This window comes from Zonotrichia leucophrys, chromosome 1, assembly GCF_028769735.1.
Source record: "Zonotrichia leucophrys gambelii isolate GWCS_2022_RI chromosome 1, RI_Zleu_2.0, whole genome shotgun sequence".
NCBI classification, from domain to species: Eukaryota; Metazoa; Chordata; class Aves; order Passeriformes; family Passerellidae; genus Zonotrichia; species Zonotrichia leucophrys.
This window is the reverse complement of record NC_088169.1, coordinates 35,293,240-35,320,334: the sequence shown is the minus strand read 5'-3', so window position 1 is coordinate 35,320,334 and position 27,095 is coordinate 35,293,240. Positions and strand designations below refer to the sequence as shown.

At 38.5% G+C, this 27,095-nt stretch overlaps 1 long non-coding RNA gene across 1 annotated transcript; it reads left to right on the top strand.

Annotated features, from left to right (window-relative positions):
• Window positions 1-993: 993 nt before the first annotated feature.
• LOC135449485 (uncharacterized) lies at window positions 994-2,509 on the top strand. Its single transcript, XR_010440750.1, has 3 exons — window positions 994-1,092; window positions 1,204-1,272; window positions 2,434-2,509. It is a non-coding gene; the product is annotated as an uncharacterized LOC135449485 (long non-coding RNA).
• The last annotated feature ends 24,586 nt before the right edge of the window (window positions 2,510-27,095 follow it).

Here is a 27,095-nt window from a genome sequence, read left to right as displayed (position 1 = left end):
ATTCTTCTACAAACAGGGTAAGCCTCCTTGACCCTCCCTCCTTAAATGTCCTTTCCAAAGAGTTCTTGGCCTGCAATCTGGTAGCCTCTTGTGAAAAGCTGGTTCTAGTTTTCCATGGGCAGAGAACACACTCTTACATATCCAGAAGCTGGGTAAACTCTTCTACTGGAAGCATTAATTAAACATGATCTGTACAAACCCCAATTCAGATAATCTGACACAAAAATCCCGGTGTCTCTGATCAGATCCAATCCCAGAGTCACTTAAGAAGACCATTTCATACACATATTCCCCTTCATTTACCTAAAAACCTCAGAGAATCAAAGGGAAGTCCTCCTGGAAAGGGCTTGATGGGATAATAGAGTCATTTCTCTAGCTCAGGGAAAATAACTTAGTCCTAACATATGTTTGCAATAAAGCCAACAAAATATTGCTAAGCAAATTCAATGCTTAAAGGGTTTTATTCAGGCAAGTGCTACATCTCAGTGATTGTTTTCTACTTGCTTCCTTATTAGAAAGGTGCCCTACTGTGTAATCATCTTTTTTAAAGTATGTTCTTGCAGTGGAAACCAGATCCTTATCTCTCCTGCACTGTTCAAACAGGCCTTTACAGAATAGTTTTGAATTTCACACATTTCAAGGTTGTTTTGTTAAGCAATCTAAAGACTATTCTCTATTAAATTTGGATGTGTAGCATGTTTGATAGCATGCTGTCTCAGGAGCAATTCTGCTTGCTTGATTATATATCCTCAGGCTTTTCAGCAGCTGCGAGTTCCTTCCCCACTGGAATCAAATTGAAAAATAAGGTTTCTTTTTTCCTGTATGTATTCATGATTCAGAGCATTGACTACACTGCATTGTATGCTTATGTCTCTTAATATATTTCTCCCTAGAGGAAATTACCTTCTGTTTTCTGACAGTAGTCTGTTTAAAACTTAGTCACTGACACCTGTTTGACTGTATGGTTCAATCTCTTGCTTCAGATAGGAGTGGAAGGGCTTGATCTGCACTTGCCTCCAAAATGTTTTTGATCTTGGTCAAACTGCTCTGCTTGGTGGAAGATGAGGAGAAGGCTGGCAGAAAAACTTTCTGGTGGTAGACCTGGTTTTTTGGGGGGTTTTTTTGAGGACTTATGCAATTATACCCATGGGTGTATTACAGTGTAAACTAATCTCCTTATCTGGCTTTCCATCATTCTCACAGTTAATCCAGGCCCTTCTACAAAATCTGCAATGAGCTCTATCAGTTTGGAGAGCCCCTCAAGAGCAGGAAGTATGTCTTTCTTTTCATCAGTATGTCTTTCCTTTCATCAGCCTGCTGAAATGAATCTGAATCCAACTGGTCAATTGCATATGGCTCTGCTTGGACACTTCAGAGCTCCCCAGCTCCATTGGCTCGTGGGCCACCTGCTCTGTGGGCTGTGAGAGCTGCAGCTGGCATGCGGCAGCAACCTGAGTCCTGCTGAACCACCTGCTGATTCAGTTTAAAAGATGCGAACCAAATGCCAGAGCTACCTCTGATCATTGGGAGCTACCTGAAGCCAAGGATCATCTTGCACAGACAAGCCTGCTCCTTGGATTAAACTCACCAAAGAAAATTTCTCCCAGAATTTTGCCGGGTCTGAGCTGACTCTCACAGCTTTATGAAAAACAGCTCATGTGTTTTCCATACTTGTTGCAGGCTCCAAAACAGACTGTACAGTGTGTTTCACTTTCTGTGCAGCCTTTTTGAAAGTAAGAACAGGGTTAAATTAGATTGGATTCACTTGAAAAATGAGACAAGCACAACAAAAGAAAAATAGGATGATTACTCATGCAAAGCAAAAGGGAAAGTCTAAATTAACAGGTTATAAACTCAAGTGAAAGTCTCAGTAGTCAAATCTAAGACATTGTAAAATTAAATTATATCTTAGAAAAAGATTCCTAAATGGTGGGTTTAATGTCTCAGCCCTATAAGGGACATGTCATAGGTCAAAAAATAATACTAATAATACTTCTTTCACCTTGTGGAGCTGATGTCACTGATGTGCTTTCTTAACATATTTTTGTCCCCTCTCTTTTTTACTATGCAATCTGTTTGTCCCCTTCTTTTAAAACTTTTGATTATTTTAGTCAATAAAAATTTACCTTATGGGGTGAGATCACATGAAATTTTAGTACTAGTTCTTCTCTGTATCATTTCTTTGGTTATTAAATGCACAGTGAGTCTGTTAGGGTTCTGGTGTTCCTCCAAATTAAATACCAGTCAGGGTAGCTTAAATAGAATGGTCCCTTTCTTACACAGAGCTGTCCAGCTAGCTGATAAAACATTTTCCTAGTTAAAGTACACTCAGGAATCTTACAGATCTTTGCATGGATAGGTAAGGATGTCATTCATTTGCATCTCACAGGAATTATTCCTTATTATCCAATGTCCTCACTCTCTCGCCTCCAGTTTCTCAAGATTGGAAGATTGGACTTGCCATGCCAATAGTACAGCTGACAGCGTGGAGGGGCAGTGGCTTCCTCACCTCTCATGTGTTTCAGCATTCAGCATCTGACTCAGATACAAAACCTGGACACAAGTGGAATGCTGAAATGGATAACTGTGAACCCTTCAGAAGGCCTAGACCAGGAAGGAGAGGCACTTTCTTACTATATATTCTGCTCTTCCATAATTTCCGTGTACTGTTCAATAGGTCTTAACCAGGAGTGGTTAAATAATTTCAAAATACACCAGTAAGTTTCACTCGAGATTTTTGCAATGCCCAATATCCTTTGTCTCATTGTGTCAGTTGATCTTGAGGGCTTAGACAATTACTGGTGATAATATTATCAAGACTACTTGCTTCCAAAAGCTCCTACAGCATGGCTGAAAAAATGCCATGTGGATACTGGTGGTGTACAGTCAGAAAACCTTAAATTAAAATTTTTTAACTAAAGTATTTCAAGGAATACAGCCAATACATGAGAATAGTTTTTAAATACATAAATGGGGCAACTTCGCAATAAAATCTGTATAGTTTTTTCAAACAAATAAAAATTAAAGAAATTATTCTAGCTTTTAATGCCATGAGTACATTTATCTTTTAACAATGAAAAAGGAATCAGAAAATTCACTAAGTTTTAGAAAATTCATGATCTAGGTCTAATGATACTAATAACTCAATCAAATTCTTTACTTTCTAAATTTATTTTCTGTTGAGAACCCAGTCGAGTTCAAGACCTTTGAGTTTGACATTTGAAATCTTGTCATGGGATGTGACCTACTTGCAGTCACACAAATTTATAGCTGTATTCCGTGGAATCAACAGCAACAGAGACAACCAACAAAAAACATTTCTGTGTTGCTTTGTGCTTCTCATATTAGAAATAAGAACTAATTGCAACCAACGTGTGAAACTCTTCTGACTATCATGGATATTCAATAATACAGTTGCAAATTCTATGTGCATAGTAATATAGAACAGATAGAAACAAGACCGCTCTGTGTTAACTTTGATTTTGTAAGGGTCTTTGATGCCAGTCTGATGTTAAAGGAAAATTATATGCTGGCATAATTCTACTGATGTCAATTAAATTCTTTCACTAGAAATTTTGACCAACAAATTAATATACCATGTTTAATATAGAGTTCTAAGACAGCAAAGATGAAGGCTCACAGGCAGTCATTCCACAGTTTCCAACAGCAAGAATGATTCATATTAAACACAAGTGGAATGTTTCAGAGGCTGAAATGCAGAATTGTGAGCCAGGATGGGAAGTGAGTGGGGAAAGAAGGGGAAAAACCTATAGGCCAGTCTAATATGCATTTGATAAATGATATGCCATAAAAGAACAGGTTATTGTGTAACATAGCAGACAATTAGAAATACATCAGGGTTAGGAGAGGGCAAACACAAGGTGATATAATAAATTTTTTAATCCTATGCTACACCTTTGGTCTCTAGGCTTTTGATGCATACTCAGTAGGATATAAAGAAATCATAGTCATGTATCTTGTATTCTATTTACAGAATACAATGCATACTCCTGCAAACATCAATTACACTTATGTTTTAATTATCTTGCATCTACCTGGTGTTAATGGTGGCTCATATAAGGTTGACTCCCATGGGAAGGATATAAGATGATGTAGGAAATATAATCATGCCATGCTCACTGAAATGTTCACTTGCTAATTGGTCTGACTGATCTTGAAGATTGTTTTGTAGAGATATAACAGTAGTCACACTTGGCACAGTTCCACATCCATTTATATGTCTGCCTACCTTATTATTTTTTTTAAGTACTTGGTTGGTCTTCAATAAAAGGGTAAAATTATTCCTTCTTATTCTGTAATACTGCTTTATAAGACTGCTTTGTCTGTGAGAAAGAAGTGATGTCCAAATGAAGAATTTTATCAAGTACTTGGTTGTGCCAGGCCAGGACCTTCGACAGTTCATTCTGTGTACAGCTCTTACAGAATCCAGCCACACAGACAGATGTGGCCTTTGCTAGTGTGTACATCTTCAAATTAAATGTTTCTCATCACATTTAAGATATTCTTCTCAGTGTGTCTTTCCATCGCATAGATGTATATGCATTTGAGCTTTTTCATGCACTGGAAATATGAGAGATGTAATGGTGAGGTGTTTCTGTTTCTCCAGAGCTTGTTTCACTGAGCTGTTGCAGCTTGCATTTTCCAAGGGCACCTTGACCCCAGATTTCTATCAGCAGATCTGTCCAAGTTACCTGCCTGCTCTTGAAATGGCAGGCGAGTAGCAGGATAAACTGCTAGATCTGAAGCTTTTGGGCCTGAAACTTAGACTGAGGAAGATGCTTGAATAAGGTTGTGTGAACTGGACCCAGAATGCCCACTCGTCCAACCTGGACAGGTTTTCATGGGGGTCCTCAGTTCGGTGGAGCAGCACTGCCCCCTTGGAGGTCATTCTAAGGAAGGCTGTTTCACAAACTCTACTGCTATTCTTCATCAGATAAATTGCCCTAATTTCAGTTTATTCATAATCTTTAATAAAGCAGATGTTTCTCTGCATTTTTCATACTAACACATTAACCCTGACAATCAGACCAGTGGATGAATTAGTGTTGCATGGTACACAGACATAAAGGAAATGTTCTTACATTTCCTGCAAACTAATGATGCCCATGTCAGAGGATTAATGCTACTGTGAGAAAAATGGGAACAGGAAGAGACCGATAAGAGAAATAAAGAAGAGATCTACACTTAGAGGCAGCTGTGACAAGGGTTTATATTAACATAAATAAATCATCATAAATTTATATGCTTAATAAAATCTCTCTCAGGAAGTCAGAACTACTTGTGAGGAATTTCCTTCCTAAATTTCAGACTTGAACAAAAATAAAAATAAAAGCATCAATGAGCAGGACAGTGGTGAACAAGCTTTAAAAATACTCCACGGGAAAACAGCACAATAAGCAAGACAAAACCCACCAAATTTGCTAAATTGAATAAATAATTTCAAAACAGTTTGTGAGAACAAGCCACAGCTGGTGGTGTCATCCTGAGTCATATAATGACTTATTAGACAAGTTGCTGGGGCATAGCAGAATGGAGCAGATGTACTGGTAGGCCTTGATGTGCAGTGCAAGAAGCCCAGAAGAAAGCTCTGGCACAGATCTGCACAGGAGCATTTGCACATGTAGGAGAATCACTAAAAGCTCTTGTGAGGGGAAAATGCCTTGACACTTAAATCTGCTTTTCCCACAGAGCCTGAACTTAACTGTGCCTGCCCATGGGAGGTGCAGCCAGAGCAGGCCCTGGTTTGCTGATACCTACAAGGTGCAAGTCCATGTCCTGCAAACAGGAGGTGTGCAGGGAGTAAGTCAGGAGTGCATCACCTTGGTTAAAGCACTGCTAGTGCTCACTATGGAATGAGCAAGCTTCACTCACATGAGATCCACTGCCCACTCTCATTTCAGCCTTATTTACCCACCCTCATCTCTGATGATGAGGGTCTTGTGCTTGGGCAGCTGAGTCCAAGAGATATTTGTGCACAGCCACATATGCCTGATAGATTTATGGAAGCTCACTCAGCCAGGGAAACAATTCATCAAAAATACTAAGAATTGTTATTTACAAGAATTATTAGAAGATAAATAAATAATATTTCAGTAAAAGCTGGTTTCATTTTCTCATAAGCTCTTCTCCAGCATCATTTTGCAGTCATAAATAAAAGAAGCCAAATCAGCTGTCAAAAAAGCTATTTATTCCTACCTGCATGTACATCTGTTCAACTAATAAAGACATCACATGAGTGTCTGACCTTGTAAGATTTGTCCTACGAAGAAACACAGGGAAATTGTACATAAATCATAAGTTTCTCTGAAAGCTTTCTCATTCTGAAAGATCACTATTAAAGTCAAAAACTGAGTATGGAAACATCATATGATTCAGGGTTAGAAAAGTTTTAGACAAGTATGAATAGCTTCTTCTGTTATGAAGTCTCAGGTGCAAAAGGCACACCAGCTTTGTCTGTGCTTCACTGCCAGCTGATTGCACTTTTATCTGCAGGCTTCTCATTCCTTAGGCTATGTAAGTGCTCCACACAAAAGCTCCCTATTTTGTTTCAATGGAACCATAAGCAATAAAACCTCAAAATATTAAATAACAAAACTCTACTCTCTGTCTTCCTAAAGGTATGCTTCTGGAAGGGAAGCAAGATTTAGAAATTGCATTATCAGCTTTATTATATTTTTATTGTAAACCTTCACCTTAAGGCTGTGCTAAATTCTCTTGCAGTCTGTATACAGGATGCATTTAACCTTACACTCTGGATTTTCTGCTTCTGGTGTTATGTGAGGCTTGCCTACCCAACACTTTTTCTTATTACTGCAGAGTGAATTAGAATGCAACTTGCAGCATATTAAGAACTGCACCAAATCTTCACGTGGATCGTTACCTAATGATGGATGCAATATATATTGGCTTGCAGTAAGAATTATGTCTCTTTCCCCACCATCAAGTGAGAGACAGATCCACCTGATGCTGAAGCAATTAACTTCTAAGATGTTGCTGAACCTTAAGCACATTAATATTGCAGTAAGTAATAATTACAGAACAGCTAGGAAATAGTTTGTTGAAATATTTCTATATGGGATACTTGAGATCTCATGCCTTTGACAGCCATGGAAATTGATTATTTAACACTTACCAAGAATGGTCACGTATAAAGGATAAAGTCTTTTATATATCCACTTGTCTTCATTAAGACTATCAGAGCTCCATAGCTCACCAAAAATTTAATTATGGTCTTAATTACAATGAATAAACTGACCTTGGCAAATTTGGTCCTTCAAGCTTCTGCTTCTGTCAGGGATAACAGCCAATAGGACACTTTGAGCACTGACATTTTCAAGTTCTTGTAGGAGATACCCTAATAATGATGTTCTATAAGGTATGTTGCTCCCACAGACACAGAATAATTCTTCCCTGCTTGATGTTCACTTATGGTCCACACACTGAATCAGCAAAAAGCAACTATGGATCTGTAAGTTAACACAACAGCTTGTGCACCAAATTCTGCATGCTGACAAGCCCTAAGGTTCCAGATGAGGTACACAAAACAACTGTGTAGCACAGCTGCAAAGTGCAGAGGGATCCCTTTAATCTAACCAACCCCAGTTGTGATATGAAAGAAAGACGTGTACGTGGCGAAGAGGTGAAAATTTACCTTGTTAATGTGTCAGATAAGCCTGGTTTGACTTTTGATGAAACATTCACAGTGGCAGGAGGAATATCCAAAAGACAGGCCACCACTAACAAGGTCAGAAATTCATTTAAGAAAGTGCTTACTCAAAGCATATGGTCCTAAAGGATCTCTATATTATTTCCTTTACTACTTTCCTGAGTGCTTTATGTTATGAAGTTCAATTATTTTTCCAGGAAAAAAATAAACATCCAGAAACTGGAAATGAGTTAGCTATGAAACAGATCATTTGCCTTTGTGTAGCTGACAGCCCAAAAGCATCCTTTGATGCATAGAATGATTATTTAAAAAAGACAAATCTTGTTTACAGCCCCCACACGTACTAGAGTTAAGAGAGGGGAACATTACATGTAACAAAGACAAGGTGAAAAGGATTTACTGTAGAAGCTATCATACACAGGGAAGTCTTGCAGTGGGAAATGTTTGAGTACTAAAGATGCCACAGAAATATTTAAATTATTTTTGAACAAACTCAGCATTTTCATTGCAGAAAGACAGGTTTATAAAATGCTAGTAATTTACTAATTCTTTCTGTCAAAATACAAATCCATTTCATGGCTTTGTGGCATAGGGTTGCATCTTCAACTCTTAACATTAGAAGAAATCTTATTCATTGCATAAGATCATGCTGAAAAATATTACTCACATAATAAAGCCATCATCAAAGTCAGCTCAATGTCAACAACTCAGAACAGAAAAAAAATTGGTCAGGTGAGGAGTTACAGGAAAATAATAGCAGAATAAATATTGTGCCATTGTCACAAAAATTATGTATTGCCTCTTCAAAGAAGATGGGATATACTATTACATTTACGCCAAAGCTGCTGCTGCACAACATGTATTTCCATTTTTCTTTTTTGAAGGGAAATAAGCAACCAATTGCAGAGCAGCTCAGCATGCCTGAAATTGCCTTGTGATAGGATTAGATGTCCAGATCCCAGAAATTCAAAGCCACATGGTTGCAATGATGGCAATTACAACAGGCAGAACATAAAAACCTCAGCTGATCTCCCCATTGATTGCCCCCCTCCCAGTAGTTGTTCTGTTCTGTGTAACTCAAACAAAATCAAGGGGACATTTCTTTATTAAAAAGACATTGTGAGTGATCTGAGAGAGTTCAAATAGTTCTGATACATTTTCTGTGGATGAGAAAACAGAATTTCATGCGGGTGAAATATGGACACTGCAGTTGCTCAGAGGTGCTGCTCCTCTGCAAATGATAGCAGTTCTTCAGAGACCATGCTAATGAAGAGATTGTGTTTCCCTTCATCAAAAGAAATCTATGAGGTCTCCATAGATCCACAAAGCTGGGACAAAGTGCATTTCATTCTGGCAGCGAGAATTTGTGATAATACATGAAAATGTCAGTGGTAACATCTATATAACTTGGGGCTTTTCAGGTAAATTTCATTGATCACAAACCCATGGAGGGTGCTGAGAAACACAGCTGAGTTTGGAGGAGGCATTGTTGGAGGCAACAATGCTAAATGCTGACACATACCATAGCAACATAGATATTATTTATTCTGTTCTCAAGTCTGCAGCAGAAATAATACCATACATAATTTCAAATGTTGTGGAGAACCTACAATATATTTATGACCAGTTTCACATAGCAGTTTGGCTTAAATTTTATGGAAATGTTTTATTTACATCACAAGAAATTCTCTATTTTGTTGCACCCAATAGATTTAAGAATCATGAAATTTATTTTGGAGCTTATAAATGTCAAAAATTTATATATAAAATGCATCTATGTATACATAAAATACTGCAGCATTAAACCTGTAAACAGCCTATAAAAGGAGAAAAATATTTACACATTGCTCACAATAGATTATTCTTGTCAAGTATGCATAACTCCACAAAAATTGCTGCTAGCTGAACCTTCAAAAGACCTCCAAAGGAAACTGGATATTCATTCAACAAAAGAAAAGTAAAAGGATCTTGAGCAAAAAATGCAAAAAAAACCCCAAAATACAATACAGAAAAGATACATTTTTGTGAAAATATGGGGTATTCAATTCTGTATCTTTTCATCACAATCCTAAGAAAATAAGACCAAACCAGTGTGAAATATGGAACTGCCTTCCTAAATAGTCTTATATTTGCATTACCTAAAACAATCTATTATGAAGTGGAGGAGTTCATAGAAAAATGCTGTATGGTGTAGAAAGGATGAGAAGAAGCTTGGTTTTCCTTTGAAATGGAAAATGTGTTTATTCAAATTGTTTCATTACCAGAAGCCAGCAGCAGAAATGGAGCTCAACACTTGCACAACACAACTGTAGCAAGAACCACACACAGCTCAAAACCAGCTCTTATCTCTATAGAAAACCCATCAGATTACAGCATTTTCTTGCTACCAGCTGTATTTTCTCCTCACCTAACTATCCCTGCAATCCAGACAATTTATCAGTCTCTAGGTTAAAACTAATGTTACTAAAAACCATAGATAATATTTTATCTGCAGCTCACACGGATGACTCATCTGGCTTTGTGTGCTTTAGTTTTCTAACCAACACAATGACTACTGCACCTCTTTGTCTAACTACACGTGTTAATTACCCTTTATTGCCCAAGGTTTCTGCTCCAGCACAGGCTGACTTGCTGTTGTGGGTGGGAAACTGGCTGCTGCTGTTCTCCTCAAGAAGCAGAGGGCTCTGAGACTCGGGGGCTCCCCGAGTCCAGGGCCATGGATCCACATTGCCAGTTTGCAGCCCACCTCCCACCCTGAGTATACCTGTGTGGGTAGGGCCGAGCTGACTCAGCCCAGGCAGGGCCAGAGGTCGAGCAAGGTGTGATCCAGCAAAGCCTGGGTGGCAGAGAAGGGCTTTGGTGTGTGTTTAATGGGTACCGAGGACAAGATCTTCTCCCATGTTGTGTTACAGTGTGGATTCAAGACTGAGGCCCCTTTCAGGTACTCCGTTTGCATAAGATGTATGTTTAGGGTAATACTGACAAATAGATCCATCAGAGGATGTTTTGACCAGAACAGCTACTTTTCTGCCAGCTGTAACATCCAACTAATTACACTTCTTTCATAATTACATCAGTTTTATTCTAGCACTGCTTGGTTACCTTCCCAAGGTTGTTCCAGGAACTTAACTCTCTCGTACATGCAAACTCTCCTCTCACATCAGATCAGTTGGTGCCTTTTTCTCTATTAAAATGTAACAGACTTAACTGTGCTACATAATACTCATGTCATCTTTTTTCTTTGGCTTAAATAATTCTCCACCCTCCATAATATGCTAAATTCACTTCCCCATTCACAGGTATACATCTCACTACTAATACCATCAATCTATCTCTGCTGTCCCTCATGCTCTCTTCATCAATTGCTGTATCTTTTTCTACAAGTTTTTCCTCTTCCTGTACTCCCATTCTCCAAGAATTTAAGTGTAAGTTATTTATCAGAAGTCTTCATCATGGGAAGCCTTCCCCTTGGAGAGTCATACCCCAACTCCCATGGCATGAATATTTGAAACAGAGAAGGAATTCAGAGCCAGGGACATGGGTGATGTAAGTGTGGAGATATTTACAGAAAGACATGCCCCTGCATCCTGCAGCAATGCAGCAGTGTGAAGTCCAGACATGGGACAGGGGAGTTAGACTCACTCAGCTTCAGACTGCAGCCCCATAGAGGGAGGAGATGATGGCAAGTGCAGGGCAGCATCAGGAGCACAGGTGGTAGAATGCAGAATTTCCATTATGAGGTCATTTTGGTGCCTTTATCCACCTGCTTCTATGGTGATTACCTACTCGGCTTAAAACGCCCTTGTACTACCTGCAGAAACTCCAGAGAGTGAACCCTAGACCACAAGGAACAATACTGGTCACCTGCTCATCAAGGACAAATTGTTTATGGCCTTCCAATTCTCTGTTTACTGACCTTTCAGGTCTTTATATCTACTTTTTAATATCCATGACAACTATAACGTTATTCATCATACCTTTGAGTCCTCCTACAATGTCTAGAACTACTTACAAATCCCACAAAAGAGCTTTGTCACAGATTCAATGTCAGGCATTCCTGTAACTTCAGCTGCATATAAATCATACCTGATACTGGCAACACAATTTTCCTTTCTCCTCATAGCAGTATAATATTTTTATTAGGGTATGTAAATCTAGATGACACATGGCCTTGATCTCCCATTCTGCTGGTGTTCTTATACCATAAAAGCTCTCACTTTTATTGGATATGCCAGATTCTCTTCTAGTATTTTTTATTGGGTCTGATTCAGTATTCACCGGGCAAGAGACAGCCTGATTTCTGATTTTATATGTTTCCAGGGAAGCCAGACCTTTTGAACCTTTGTCAAAAAATCCTCACCTGGCAGACAACTATATCATCATCTCCTGTTCTTTTACCCTGCCTTTTCCCAAATGAGATAGCAATCATTCTTGTCTCAGTTTTTGATTATTCACCACCACCTCAAAGTCCTGGGACTTCTGATTTCCAAATTTTCACCTCCACCTTAAAAAGGAAGCAGAGATGCTGCTGGTAAGTTATTGCAGGTAACCATGCAAGAATGCTCTCCCACACAAAACAGAATTTTCACATTTCAGCTGGCATAGAGTAGTTGGCTTCCAACTGGACAGCTTCTTCCAGCTCCTCACGTTGAGGCATTAACACTGAAATCTGTGCACTCCAGAGAAAAGACACCCCATTGATCAAAGGACAATATTAAATGCTTCCCTGACAAAAAGACTAAACCAAAAAAAAAAAAAAACCCAAAAAAACCAAACAAAACCAAAAAACAAAACCCCCACCCTTCTCCCATTTGTTTAACTTCTGTTTAGCAGGATGCACAGTGGTGCTGCAATGACTCTGTAGTGACTGCGCAAATATAAACCTGTCACTCAGCTCCACATGTAGCCAGGAGTTCTCAAAGTATTCCCACAATATAAGCAGCAACTTAGCACCTGCCAAGTCACAACATCAGCTCCAGTGTGATTTGCATCATCTGTTTTAAATAGTCAATAGCTGTCCCCACACAAACAATTTTCTGCTGAATTTTCAATTCAATTTTCAAGCAATTTTCTGCTGAATTACTCCTAAGCAAAGCTCCAAGGAATGGTGAGAACACATATGAAAATATGTTTTGGTTTTTTTTTTTAGTCACAGAGGTCCTTCTCCCAAACTTCTCCTCTGAAATACATGTTTAATTCAAACATGCTGGTGAGTGATGTGTAAATTTCTGGCAATCCAAGTAATCTCAGTGGATCACAAAGGTCATTCTGCAGAGCACCATTAGAAGTGTAACAAGGCTATTGAAAGGACAGCATCCTAGTTCTGTTGGAAATTTTTTTATTTCTGGCTATTCTCTGGACAGAGTTTTCCTTTCACTGCTGCAAAAGGAAAAGATATTTTCCCATACATTGATTAGCAGTCAGTCCATTGAACAGAAGATCTTCCAAAATGAAGGGACAGTTTCATCTCCTCTGCAGAGGCTTGAGTTCCCCTAACACAGAGAAGTATAGGACATTTTCAAGATAGTGGAGACCATACACTGCTTCTTAGGGCTGTGCTTCCACTGCAAGACTTTGGTGACAGGCTGAGAAAGAAATAAATAAGAGAAGAGAAAGAATGGAGATGGAGAAAGAATAAGAGGTGGAGAAAGAAGTGGAGAAAGAATAAATAAGCCAGATCTACTACAGCTGGTCAGATACTCCATAACCCATGAGATTGAACTAATGTTTTGCCTGCTCAGTATTAAAACCGACACAAATATGTTGAATTGCTGAAATCTAAAAACATGTCATAGACTTTTGATATTTACATTGTTGCAAGGAAATTCTTGTAATTTTTGTAAGCCTCCATGGCCCAATAAAACCATGAAAAGATGGTGTTTTGTCTAATATTTTTCAATTAGTGTTAAAATCAGGAGTATATATTGGTGAATATTCAGAATAAATGGAAATCTAGAAATGGCATTCATATCATCTATGCTGTTTCCTCACAAAAGGAAAAAATCATTGCCTGCCATATATTTATGTAATTTGCTAACTATGCAGTTGCTGGGACTGCATTAACCTTGGCTCTATTTCTGTTGCCAAGGGGAAATGTATGTATAAATCTTTGATGTTTGTCTTGCCTCCTTCATTCTGAATATTTCGATATGATGCCCAGATCCATCTTTCTCTAACAAAATCCTCACTGCTTCTGGTTATTCACAATTTGACTTTCAGGCAGAGGACTTGTCACAGTTTATTATTATTTTAAGATGCTTGGAACAACTCATCAAGGTTTGTAAGAAGTAGGAAAACGTCACCTGGATGTTAGACAAGATGTGTTGCCTGACTTCCTGAATTTCTCTTTGGACCTGTTCAAAGTTTTGATGGTCATGGCCATTCTTGTGTAAATTTCCAAATAGAAAAGGGAGATATTTTGGTGTTTTTTAAGATTAAAAAACTGAGATTAAAAATGTGATTTTTTAAAATAATTCAAGAAATTTAAAAAATATTGAGCCCAGATATACAAAGTTAATAAGTAAAATACCCCGTTCCCAGCAATACATTTTGTTTTTCCCAGAGAACTGTTTGCACCTATATTTGCCAAATGAATATGAAATTCTGTAACATTCATAAACACATGCTTTAAACCAGGCCTTTTTTGAGGAAGAAGTCTGATGTGTTTGTTGAAAGAATTAAAGTACTTCTTTTCTTCTTATAGTGAAAATTTTACAAATATATTATTATTGAGTAGTATTAGTAGCTGTGTTAAAAAGTCCAGTGTTGTTTATTTACCTTTTTTTCCCTGGCTTATGAATAGTAAAATTAAATTTCCTTCAGTTGAATATGTGAAGTTCTTTCTGTATGCCAGCTTCACTCCCAATCTATAATGTGAGGACCAGGAATTCTATGAAAGAAAAACCCTATACATAGGTCATCAAAAAAACAGCTTGCTTTACTATGTTTTTATAAGTCTTATGGAAGGTTGAATTTATTTAATTCATTTTTCTTGGCCAATGGTTATTCTTCATTGCATAAGTTGGTAGTATTTCAGAAATTGCTCAGGAAGAAAAAGTCAGAAAGATTTTTTGTAAGAAAAAAATCTTTTTTGTAAGAAAATCAGAACCTAGTCCTTCTCCCTTTAACCTGTATGGAGGAAGTGCATTTCACTCTTCCATGAGAATTCAGCTCCCTGGGTGCTGGGGATGCCATCTACCAGTGGGGAAAGTGCTGCCAAGCCCTTTGGGAAGGAGCAGGCTCTGACATCTGCAATGTGCAGACTTCACCAAGAGCAAAAAGGCAGGAGTCTGCTGGTGAGCAATGGGCTTACTTGATACTTAAATTTTAGTGAAGTAAAGAAAGAGACAAGCATTAAAAATCCCAGTGCACTTGTGTTTTTGAAAAAGTGCAATCATTTTCTTTTTTTTTAATGTTCCTTTAGTGCCAAAAGAAACTCTCATGCATTATTTAAATAGTCATTATTTATTGCATGAATGCTTTTTCCCATCTTCTTGGCAAGATACTAATTTTTGGGTTCTTATTGTTTTGGATATCCAACCTTTCAATCTAGATATTTCTCAATTTTTATAAGAAAATAGCAAATATATTTTTAAATCATCTTAAAATCTCCATCATTAGATATTTCTTCAATGCTTGCCTGATGTTTAATGGCTATGATTTTCTATGACAACTGCAAGATCTGTGCCCAGCCATCTTAGTTGCATAAGAGGTGACTGACAGCTTTGCCTGCTCAAATTTTTGTAAAGGATTCAAAGGAGAAGATAATATGATAATTAAATTCCCTAATTTCAAGTTTTGCATTGCTCTTTGTGGAATAGCTTATCTTGAATGATGGGCAAAGCTGAAAGCTCCTAATGCCTTAAGTATCTCCAGCAATGGAGAGTGAGTTTTAATGCCTCACTGGCTTCTAAAAGACACTTTGCTTGAGGGTTTAAAAAAGCACAGAGTAGATAAACCATCTTTAGCCAACTCTGTTGGGGAGGAGAAAAGGAAAACAGAAAATTATTATATTATTAATAATTTTAATAATTTCTTGTGGTATAAATTCATAAATTGAATTGATGTGATAACAGAGTGGTTGAGCCATCTATAAGCAATGGAGAGAGGACTTTCAAGATAGAGAGAAAAAACTTTCTTTTGTTACAGCTTCAAGAATGATATGTCTATCCTTCTGCAATGGATTGAGCATTGCAAAACCTGCACTGGCTACAGCAGAAGAAAGAATTCACATCCATTTCAACAGGTGTTCTACAAACAATGATTAAGGCTCACCCCTGTGGAATTAATGAATGCTGTGACTCTCATTTTACAGATGGCAAAACTAAGCTACAGAAGAACTGCAGGATTTGCTTACTGCTGCATGCAAAGTTGAGTACAAACCAGGTCCTTGTCTTGTAATCTGTCTCCTTAATAACTAGACTTCCTAAATAAGAAATGCTGTCTGGACTCTTTAGAGATATATCAACTTGGCAAGTCATATACTGGCAAAAATTCTTCTGTGACATACCCTGAAATACTTCTGAAGTCAATGCAGAATGTATAATACAGACCTTTTTTTTTTTAACTCCCAGATTTCTTAAATGTTTAGGAGAGAATTTTTAACAAGTAAAAGTATGGCATAAACAATGGAGGTGACTGGGTGAAAGGTCTGTGTCTTTAGAGGCTCATAGAAAATACATAAAAACACACTGGCTGAAGAAAAATTCCCTGCCTTTCACAGCTACAACAAAACACCATGGATCATGACACCACTATTTGTTAGATGCTGTTTCCCTGATTGCTTTAGACTCCAAAAGTTACCATAGCCAGCAATGACCACTCTAGAATGCAGCATCTGTAAATCAGACTATGAGCTGACTGGCTCAAATGTCTCAACCCATGCAATTACATTCCAGCAAATATTCCTATTAGAAGTTTGTCTTGATCCATGCTGCCGTCTGACCTGTTAAACACAGGCCCTTCTGCTGACTGTAACCTCTTAAGCCATTCCCAGGTCATCCTGTTCATGGCTGTTGGGGTGGAGTCAACCTGGCTATAGCTGTAATGCCTGATCCTGTTTGTTTGGATGCAGAGTGTTTGCTGCAAATTTACAACCAACAGACAAAAGCAGGAATACCCATGTGCAGCCAATTCTGTCTTAAAGACAATTAAAGGCAATTATCCTATGCCAAATTTAAATAGGCTAAGTGAATCACCCAATAGGCTCCTACTTCTCTTTCTTTGCAATTTGGAAATCTGAGCTTGTACAGATCAGTTTTGTCAGGTGAGAGGGATCCCAGCCCTGACAGCTTTGGTGAATTATGCACATGGTTTTACATTTTTCTTTACATGTTTTGTTGGGTTTTTTCCCTGACAAATATCCTGAAGTCCTCATAAACAGTTGTTCCTTTCCTTCTTCTGCGTGGAGAACTGGCAGACCAGCTCTTGGAAATCTGTAACTCCCTCCTATGCCAGCCACTAATGGCAGTCACTACTCCAGTGACACATTCCTGAACACATACTCTATTTTGTTCCCTTCCAGCAGGACAACCTCTTTGCACTTTCATGTGAAAAAAAAAAAAAAAAGAGAGTAGGAGTAAGTCAGAAAGATGAGGACAGGAACATGAAGAAAAAGGAATGATAGATGAGAATCATCTTGCAGACACTGAACTTCAGCAAATTCAGTGCAACAAGGCTGGTATAACGTTGGTGGCATTTTGAGAAACTTGCCAGCAGCCATTTCATTAACAGAACATCCAGGCATTGACAACTCCCAAGTGTGTCTTCCTCCTCTGACATATTGCAAGTAGATTTATCTCTGCTGATGACCTGGTTAAAGAAGTTGAGACATCTTTCATTTTCTATTGGTGTCATTTCATTCATTCTGGTGGTTTTTATCAAGGAAGGCTTGTCAAAGTAGAACATCTAATTTTTCGAAGTTTTCCAAATTCAGGACAAGCATTTTTTCCCATTTGATCAATTTCAGGTGTCTTTTTGATCAGATCTGACAGGAAAGTAATGTTGCCAATTGGCAGGGAATGTCATTTAAAAGAAAATATAAGTGCTTTTGAACTTATTCAGGCCAAAGTCTGTGATATTACCTGAAAGAAAGATAGATGTTCCATGGATGCTTGCACTTTCTAACTCTGGAGCCCCTGGGCAGCTCTGCCTGGCAGCCTGCTCCAGGACCACTGATCTCAGAAGCTTGTCCAGCCCCTCTGGGTGCTCTCTTTTTGGGTCCTGCAATGGGCCAGAGGAAGATCTTACAGATGAATTTTTTAAACTGTTCAGCAATTGCTGCTGAATCAACCCTAACAGTGCTGAAGCAGGAGCTCAATAATTTGCTGCTAGGGATCTTGTTTTATTGACATATCTCCTTTGCCCTCAAAAGTCTGCAGCACTTCTAATACGTGGTACAATAGCAGGGTAAAAGAAATAAAAATGCTTTTTACTTTTGGTCCAGTTTCCCTCTCTGCAATCAACATGAGGTTTGTCATGACTTCAAAGGGAGAAGAAGCAGGTCTCCTGTTTGAAGTTTAGCTTGCACGATTTTGAAGCATTCTGTGATGGCTCAAATACAAGACAAAAATTGAAGGGTTGAAAACCTCAATTAAAAAGAAAATCAACAACCTGAACTCCCAACTTCAAAGTCATAAAGAAAAGCTTTGGCTCTAAAGAATTCCTCGGAAAACCCTTCTGGGAAAAGTTATTGTAATTGTTAGCTTTGCACCAATGAGCAGTCACTTCCACTGGAAAGAAAGAAAGCAAAACAAAAGGAAAGAATTTTCATCCTGATTTTGTTGATTCATCATTATTTAACTGCGAAAATAGAGAGGAAGGAAAAGGAAAAAAACTTCCTAGCAGCTGACTTCATCTTGTTTAGATCAAAGCAAAGAAAGAAGAGACTTATCTGAAGTGCCCTAGTGAGGGCTCCTCTGAAATAAACAAGTGCCCCTGCAGGGAGAGAAAGAGATTTTCTTCTTGCTTTTGTTAATCACAATTCTCTCAAAGATGAAAAGAGAGGAAGGGAGACAGTGCTCTGGCTTGCTGTTCTGTGTTCCTCTAGCCCAGCAGAAATGTTTAATGCTGGATTACCCTGGCTGGCACAGGCTCCCCTGCTTTCTGCTTGGCTGGGCTTATGGCTGAGGGAGCACTCACTGGCTCCTTCAAGATTTTCCTTCTACTTCTTTCTTCCATACCCAGTGCAAAAAGGATTCAGCAGAGAACTGTGGCCTGAACACAGGATCAGAAAACGGACAAGGGCCGGAAATATTTTAACATATTTGCACTGACATTGTCTTCTTAGAGGTTACTGTATGGACTTTATGTGGGAAAGAAAGGACAGAAAAAATTGACCAGGATAAATGGCTGCTATTACTGAAGTCCTTGCAGGCATTGACTTTGACATCAGAGAAGGTGTCTCATCTGAAGGGTAAATCTGTTCATAATAGCTATCAGAGGGCTGATAAATAGCAGCCAAGGTGACAAAACAATTATATAGTTATTTCCATATCCTTTGTGTTTATTTAGTAGCATGTTTAATCATTTTGTAAACTATTGGTGCATCTGAGATAATGCTATGGAGATAGATGAAGGGACAGTGATGATACATGTCAGCCTACAACAGCTACAGCAGTCAGCGTTAATCAATGAAAACACTGCTATGATGAATCTGAATAGATGCTCTAACAAATACTTTTTCACTTTTGTTGAGAAATGTGTCATAACTTCCAATATTCCAGCTTGTCAAGACATGACAGATGAAGTGTCACTGCATGATTAGTAATAGAGAAGGGCAATGGTTATGTTAAATAAAATCTGAACCACCATTCCTAATGCAAGCCCAGTTACTGAGTGTCTGAGAAAGACTGAGGACATGTGAGACACCCATCTTCTGTCATTCCCTGTTGCATCATCCTTCACTGAATCAGTCTCTACCCACTCTCCATGCTTAGAATCATCTGCTTTCAGCCCTGATTCTCCTGCATATACCTTTCCTTTTCATGGGGAGCATCACAACCCTCAGGAAAAACCTCTGCTGTGTCCTGGCCCCCATCAGTCTGGAGTAGGTATCCTGCAGGAGGCTAAAACTAAACCAAAACTGCAGGACCCAGCATGTACTGTCAGCAACCACAGCTTTCCAAGCCTGTAAACCCCTGTTTGCCCCAAGGATGTGCTAAACAGCAGCCCAGCATGGAGTTTTTCAGAGAAATTAGCTGAGAAGTTGCAGAGAAGCAAAAAGGAGACACACAAGGAATTTGCTGTAGAAGGCCAACAAGAGCCACCTGAATGACAAGCTTATCAGGAAATAGATGGCACTGAGCAGACATAAGGGAAGAGAAACCTTGAGATTAACCTCTAATGACAAGAAGTCAGTAAGAGTAGGCATACATCTGCTTGCATTTGTTTTCCCAGGTGCAGTATATAGCACAGCTGAGAAAACAGTTTAACAAATGCTGCCATCCTTAATATTACTATTTAAAGTTAATGAAAAAATAAAAATTATGTCTTTTCTACTACCTTTTTACTAGCTTTCCTCTGTAGAGATCTTTCTCTTCCTTTCACATCATTAGAAAAAAATGCCCAGCTTTCAAAGAATTTGCTGCCGGACTCATTTTTGACAAATTATTTCCATTTCTTATTCACTACCATCTTGCAGATTATGCCTGAAACTTTACTAGCTTCCCAGTAGAAATTAGTTCAGCTTGCCTTAGGCACCTTTGAGAGTACTAGAGTAGAAGAAGTAGGTATGATTATTTTTTTTAATTTTTAGTTTATAAAAAAGGAGGGGTTGGGGAAGAGAATCTTTTAAAAAGGAATGGAAGTATTATGCTCGGAAGAAAAGTGAAACATGATGAGTTTCCAGGATAAAAGAAAAAAAAAAAAAGGAAAGCATTGAAAAACTTCTAAGATTATATTCTAAGATTATAAAAATCTCTTGCTTCCATTCCCTCCAAATTTGAAGGGCATTCTTAAATGCTGTGGAGGCACACAATTCTGAAAGCAGTTCCCAGAACACTAGCACATATTAATTGGTAGAGCTGGGAAGGAAGCATCCCACCCTGAGTGATTAAGGGCATGTGCTTCTGGCCCTAAAGATTTACAGTAATGAGAGTAAAGTGGTGTCTTGCCTCACCAATGCTTGTCCTTGGTGCTGCATAAATAAGTGAGCCTCAGTGTTTCAAATGCAGGGTAGTCATTTGATGGTCACTGATAGTCATAGCATCAGGTGCTACCATACTGGCCAAATTGTTTTCTTTGAAGACACTCTTTTATAGATCAGTAAATCTAATATCTTATTTTTCTGGAGCACTTCATCTCTCTCTAGGTCAGACTTATGAATTTTTAGCTGCTTCTACCCTGTAGTCAAATTGGTAAATTTATAATTGCCTATATGGTGCTCCACTATAGTCATCCCACATATGACTGTACAGGTTTCTGCTGGTTTCACAAGCTTCTTTATCTTAGTGTCATATAACTTATGGCTTTTCTGGCCATCAATTCATCAGTTTCTCTTTTCAGAATAACAAAATCGCAGAATTAAAGTTATTATCATGTTTATTGTTGCCATTAGATTGGTCTTCTATATTGCTCAATTCCTACTCTGGCAGAATTACAACAAAAAACATTTCCCCTATGAAATATAAATAATACCTTTTTTGTCTTCCAGGTCTGAAGTCTTTCTACACATGTTTCATCTCCTCTAATTTTAGGAATTTTCACTCGACAGATTGAAAATGTCTGTGTTTGGTGTCAATCTGTGTGTTATGCATTTCCACAAGCATTCAAGTTACCGTCTCCAAACACTACTGTCCTTCACTTGATCTTGCAAAAGGACCTGATAGCTGTGGTCAGAAATAGCTCATATGAAGGGATTGTATCCTCATATCATACACAGCAACACAGAAGGCCCACTAGCTGGTTTTTATCCACTGAGTTCATTCCTACTCATCCTTTTCAATTTTTTTCTTCAGTGTTTTTCCAATTCTGCATGGTCTAACAATCTGTTCTTTATTCTATACACCATGAATAGGCCATCAGCCAATTTTGGCTCTCCTGGGAGAAAAACTATGTCTGTCTAGAAGGATAACATCTAGATTTTATAGCACCTTCCTGAATTTATTGTAAAAAAAAGCAATTATTTACAGCATCATGTTAAAAAATCCCTTCTGTTATTTCAGAGTTTTAGGCAGCTCATTCCTACTCAACTTTAATTTCGTTCAAACATTTTCTCGGTTAAAATTAACAAAGCACACAGATGCTTCTCCCTCTAACCCTCTGCCCCCAAAATATTTCTTTTCTTTTGTTCATATTTTAACGTAAAAAGCTTCATGTCTTGCCATTGAAGAAAATAGATCTCATAATATTTCAAGTCTTATTTGAGAACAAAATGCAATTAATGGTCTTCTCTAGCATAGCAGTCTGACAGGGACAGAGAAATTCTGTTTCTTTCAACCCATTCCAATGAGCAATCTCATGCTACAGCATGCAACCCTATTGCAATGCAAAGTCAGGACAGACAGCATCCTGGTTTTACCAGCCAGTTCTTTACTGTTTTGAAGGTGGTTAAACTTTTTCCAATAAATTTTAATTTTAGAAGAGATTATGTTTAGGTAAAACGTTTTTAATGTCACATTTTTCCAAGAAAATTAAAATATTAAAGTTTATTTTGTCAACTCATTCTTTTGCATGATATTTTTTCAGTAAAGTAGTAGAAAAACAGACAAAGGAGGAAGAGGGCAGAAATGTGTGTGGAAAAAAACCTCCAGCTTTGTAAAATCTCAACTGAAAATTTCTGATTGTATAAGCAACCATTTTCCAGACTTGTGGAATAAAAATATTTCAAATAATTTCCCCCTATTTTTTTTTTTTTACTAGATCTAAGAATTTTCTCTGGACCTCAGGCAATAAATGAGTTAATTCTCATTTGTGTTTAATTTCTAATGAGATAGATCCCTCAGACTTTCTAAATGCAAATCATATTTGTTATATAAGAAAAACTCATTCTGCAGTCAAAATAGCCTGAAAGACAGGCCAGGTATTATTATAAAATTACTTCATTTTACTGGAAATAGTTACGCCTGGAAAGTCAAGAATAGAATTTGTCAAGAAAATCAGTCTATTCCTAGGTCTGTGACAAAGATATATATTTCCTTTTTTAAAAATCCTTTTCAACTAAAAGGCATGTGGTGTCAGTAAGAGACTTAGAAGAAAAACATGCTAAATTCAAACCCAATTGGCATTTTCAGAGCATTTGTGTGCTCTCAAAAGTAGAGAAGGACACTGAGTTCCCCCAGTCAGCTGATGGCCTGGAAGGAGATAATCCAGTCCATCAGATGTTCTGTGTCAATGAATAAGCTGTCCAGAGCAGTAGGGTGAATTAGGCCAGGATTAGCACTGTGTTAGCTCCTCCACCCTTGGGGCTGGTGCTGGCACCTGCAGAGCATTGTCCTGCAGAGCATGGATGCATTCCATAGCAGCTGCCTTGGAAATGCTACACGATGCTTTTCTGTGTGTGCCAACCTACCTCTGGAGCTGCTGTCTTCTGAAATACCCATGTTCAGCCATCTAACTTGAATTCCTGAACCCTGATGTGATGCCACAGCTCTAGGAAGTCCTAGCTCGCTTTAAATTATATGTACATTCCTGAGTTTTATCATTCCTTTCAGCAAATATATCACTTGAAAAATGGATGTTAAACCAGAAGGACAAAAGCCAAACATATAAATATCATATCTCAATGGAAATGTTTCGACTAACTGTGTTCCTCCTGGCATATATGCATGTCTCAGCAATATTCAGACCCTTTCTGGAATTTTATGTTTGACTAAGGAGAATATTATAGCATTTGATTTGGAAATCTGGGAATTTATCTGACACAGGAAGCAGCAGCTCCACCCCACACAAGTGCTCCTCAGTCTTCTCAAGGCCCCACTCTCCCTTCCTTAACAAAACCATCACAGGACCAAACAAGCAAAGTAAACTTATATAAAGATGTATTAAGAGCATCACCTACCAATTACTGTGTCTGCAGCTTCTACAAGTGAGTCAGCATCAAGTAAAACTCTGCAACTGCAAAGATGTGGAAGTTGTTGTGACGTGTGAGAAGGGAGGTGCCCTGCCAGGTTCCTTGCAAGGTCCCACACTGGCCAGGCTCTGCAGGTGACCCTGGACAGGAAGACACTGTCCACTGTTGTATTTCGCTTGTCACTGAGTGTCCAATTGGTGATGTCCCCTTGGCTTATTTGTAAATTGTTGTAGTGATGCACTAAGGATGTACAAGCAATTTCTCTTTAGCAGCCAGTCTCCTTGTCCCGAAGGACTGTGTGGAGGTTTTGGGGTAACTGCTGAATGACCCTTTCACTTTTCTCTCAGTGAATCTGTATGCCCACTCTAGCATACTAATTCAGTTTTCTAGGCTATGTAAAGTCTCTTCCAAGGAAAGAATGATCCTAGGGGGCTTTTCATATCAAATTTTTCTACTTGCTAAATTGTAGCAGCTCCTTATATCCTGCATGGAAGGATAATTTCACGGGATCTTTGTTTCATCCCTCAGCACTCAAAAATCCAGCCATCGCTTTTGTCCTTCTGTTTTCGTCAAGGCACCAAGACCTTATTCATAGCACCAGATCGGTTCTATGTTCTAAAGGTTAAAAGGTCTGTAATTCAAAACAACGTTTCTTGGGAAAGAAAAGTCAACAAGAGAGTGACAGCTCTCTAGGACAGTAGGTGCTAAAAGGTCTGATATAATGGCATGAAGAGAAAATCCTCTGTTTTTTCCTTTTCTCCCTGGTTGTCTGTGTACTTTCTATAAAACTAAAGTGCTTTATGCCTCCTTCCACCAGCATGGTACCTCTGTATCAAATAGAGTACAGGTCTGAGACATGGAGTTATTTAAAACCTCTGAGCCTGAAAGTTCAATTCAGTCTTGTCTGTTTTGAAAACGATATTTTGCAGGAAAGATGGAAAATGTTCCATTCTTACAATAAAGACAGAAATCAAGAGAAATATCTCCTACCATCCTCTGAGCTTTCCTTGTCAGATGAAGAAGCATGAACCATAGAGTGTATGAACAAATTCAGAAAGATGAACTATTCTTCACTCTTTTACCATAGACTATCCTCTGGCTTTAGCATATGGCCAGGATATCACACAGAACAACAGTTTCTTAATATAGATTAGGAACAGCACTGAGCCAACTGCAGTTTCAAACCCATCTGCCCATGTAAAAATACTTTTTCACTGGGATCTTCCTTCTAATGCTGAATTATTTCTGCCCACAAACCCCTTCTTCCCAAATAACTTATGAAACAATGCACTTTAAAAAAATTAGAAGAAACAGAGGGCTCCTGCTACCCAGTGTCCCTACAGTGGCCTGTCATAAGGCATGAGGCTCACAGTCTTCCAAGGTCCTGTCAGGACAACTTCATAACGCTTATTGTCATTGTGTTGATTCTGCATTCTGTGAATATCCATATGCAAGCTTTCTCCTGTAATCAGATTTATCAGAGCAGACTACTGTTTATGCAGGGTCCCTCCACAGTCTGTAACATTCAGCATATTTGCAAAGATCTATGGCACTCCCCAGGCCTGCATCCACTGGGCCATTTCTTAATTTTCTTGTTGCCTATCTGAGATTTTGCTTTCTAAGGGAAAAAAAATTGTGCTAGCTTTTTCAGGTGCTTGGTAGCTTTTTTTGTTTTTCCTCAATATGATTGTTTTTTGTTCTGTGGGGTGTTTTTTTCCCCCAGTTTTCTTGTTATTCTTCCCAGACTTCTGATATTCTTACTCAACATTTCTTTTATGCATGATAATAAAAATACATCCACCATATTTTCAGTCTCTTCTAACCATTATCAGCTCAAAACTAACTACATTTCCTTCCAACAGAAACAAGACTTATTCAACAATTTGTCCTGAGTTTAAATGTTTCTTCTCTAAATTGTCTGATGAAAACATTACTCATATTTGTAAAAGGGAGTGAGGGTGTGGGATTAGACAGTTTAATATGACTGCTTTCTCTTTTGCATTTTGAATTCAATACTGCAGATCAGGCACTGCACTGCAGCATTCTTCCCAAAACTCACAGGAGCCAGGCTCTCATCTCTTGTTTTTGCTGCCTATTGGTTTAACTCCATGCAAGCCTAAGAGGTTATACCAATAAAACACTTGAGATGACACATTAGAGAATCAGGTCTATATTAACTTGATTTTTACAAAGCCAAATCTTTTCCTGAGTTCCAAGCATTCAGAATTGTTTCTAGCTATTCTTCCAAATGATTCCCTTCAATTTAGAGCCTGCTGTTGAGGTATCTTGTATATAGCTCAGCTACTTCTGTGGTTTTGCTGTATTTTAGTGAGCTTTCTATCGTATACATCACTCCCAGCATGGAGAAGAACTTTTTGGACAGGCAGAAATGAAGCTGTATAAACTGAGGTAGCTGTATGAAGCTTCTTATTCATAGGTAAGTAACTATAAGGAAATTGGGATTGAAATAAAATACTACATTAACAAGTTAACAGCCTATGTAAATCATAGCTGGCCATCACCCATTTACTGAAGAATATCTATTACAGAATCCTTATACTTTCAAAAAAAGTTAGAAATGAATCAGAGGCTCAAAGTGCTTTTTGGTAATTAAATCATTGTCTAGATACACATTACAGAGTCATCAAAGAAGGATGAGATTTATGTTTTCCATTAGCTGTTGAAATGGTCCATTAGCTGTTCTTGGTTCCCAACAGGAAAACTTTGTAGGTACACAGTTTGTGGTAGCTGGGGGTGGGGCTGAGACCAAGCCTCATCCCCAATGGGCTGCAGCTGTGAAAAACAGGTGAGCAGCATTGAAGGTAATGAGGTGCTGAGGTGCACTGACCCATCACCAAAGGGAATAGAGGGCACACAGGTGCAATGCATGAACATGAGAGGTATAAAAGGTTGGGCTAAAGAACAAGAAGGGCAGCTGCTTGTAGCCTTCTAAAGTGGTGTGGTGTTTCTCTGTATGGGTTTAAGCCTTCTGAGTCTGTGTGATGTTGCTCTGTATTGTGGCTGTCTCAACTGCAACATATGCTGCAACAAAACTTGTGAGTAAATAAAAGTAAATTCCGGTAGACTGTAGCTCACTTTACTCTTCACTGAGTAAAAAACTGGCTGGATGGCTGAGCCTAGAGAGAGGTGCTGAGTGGAGTTCCAACCAGCTGGTGATTGGTAACAAGTGGTGGTCCCCAAAGTACAGTACAGGCGCCTCCTCTGTCTCAGAGGAGAGGATCAAATGCACCCTCAGCCACTTTGCAGATGGAATTGACTTGGGCTGGACCATTGATCTGATGGAAGGTAGGAAGGCTCTGCAGAGGAATGTGAATAGGCTGAGTTGATGGACTGAGGGCAATGGTATGAGGTTCAAAAACTTGAAGCACCCAAGGGTTC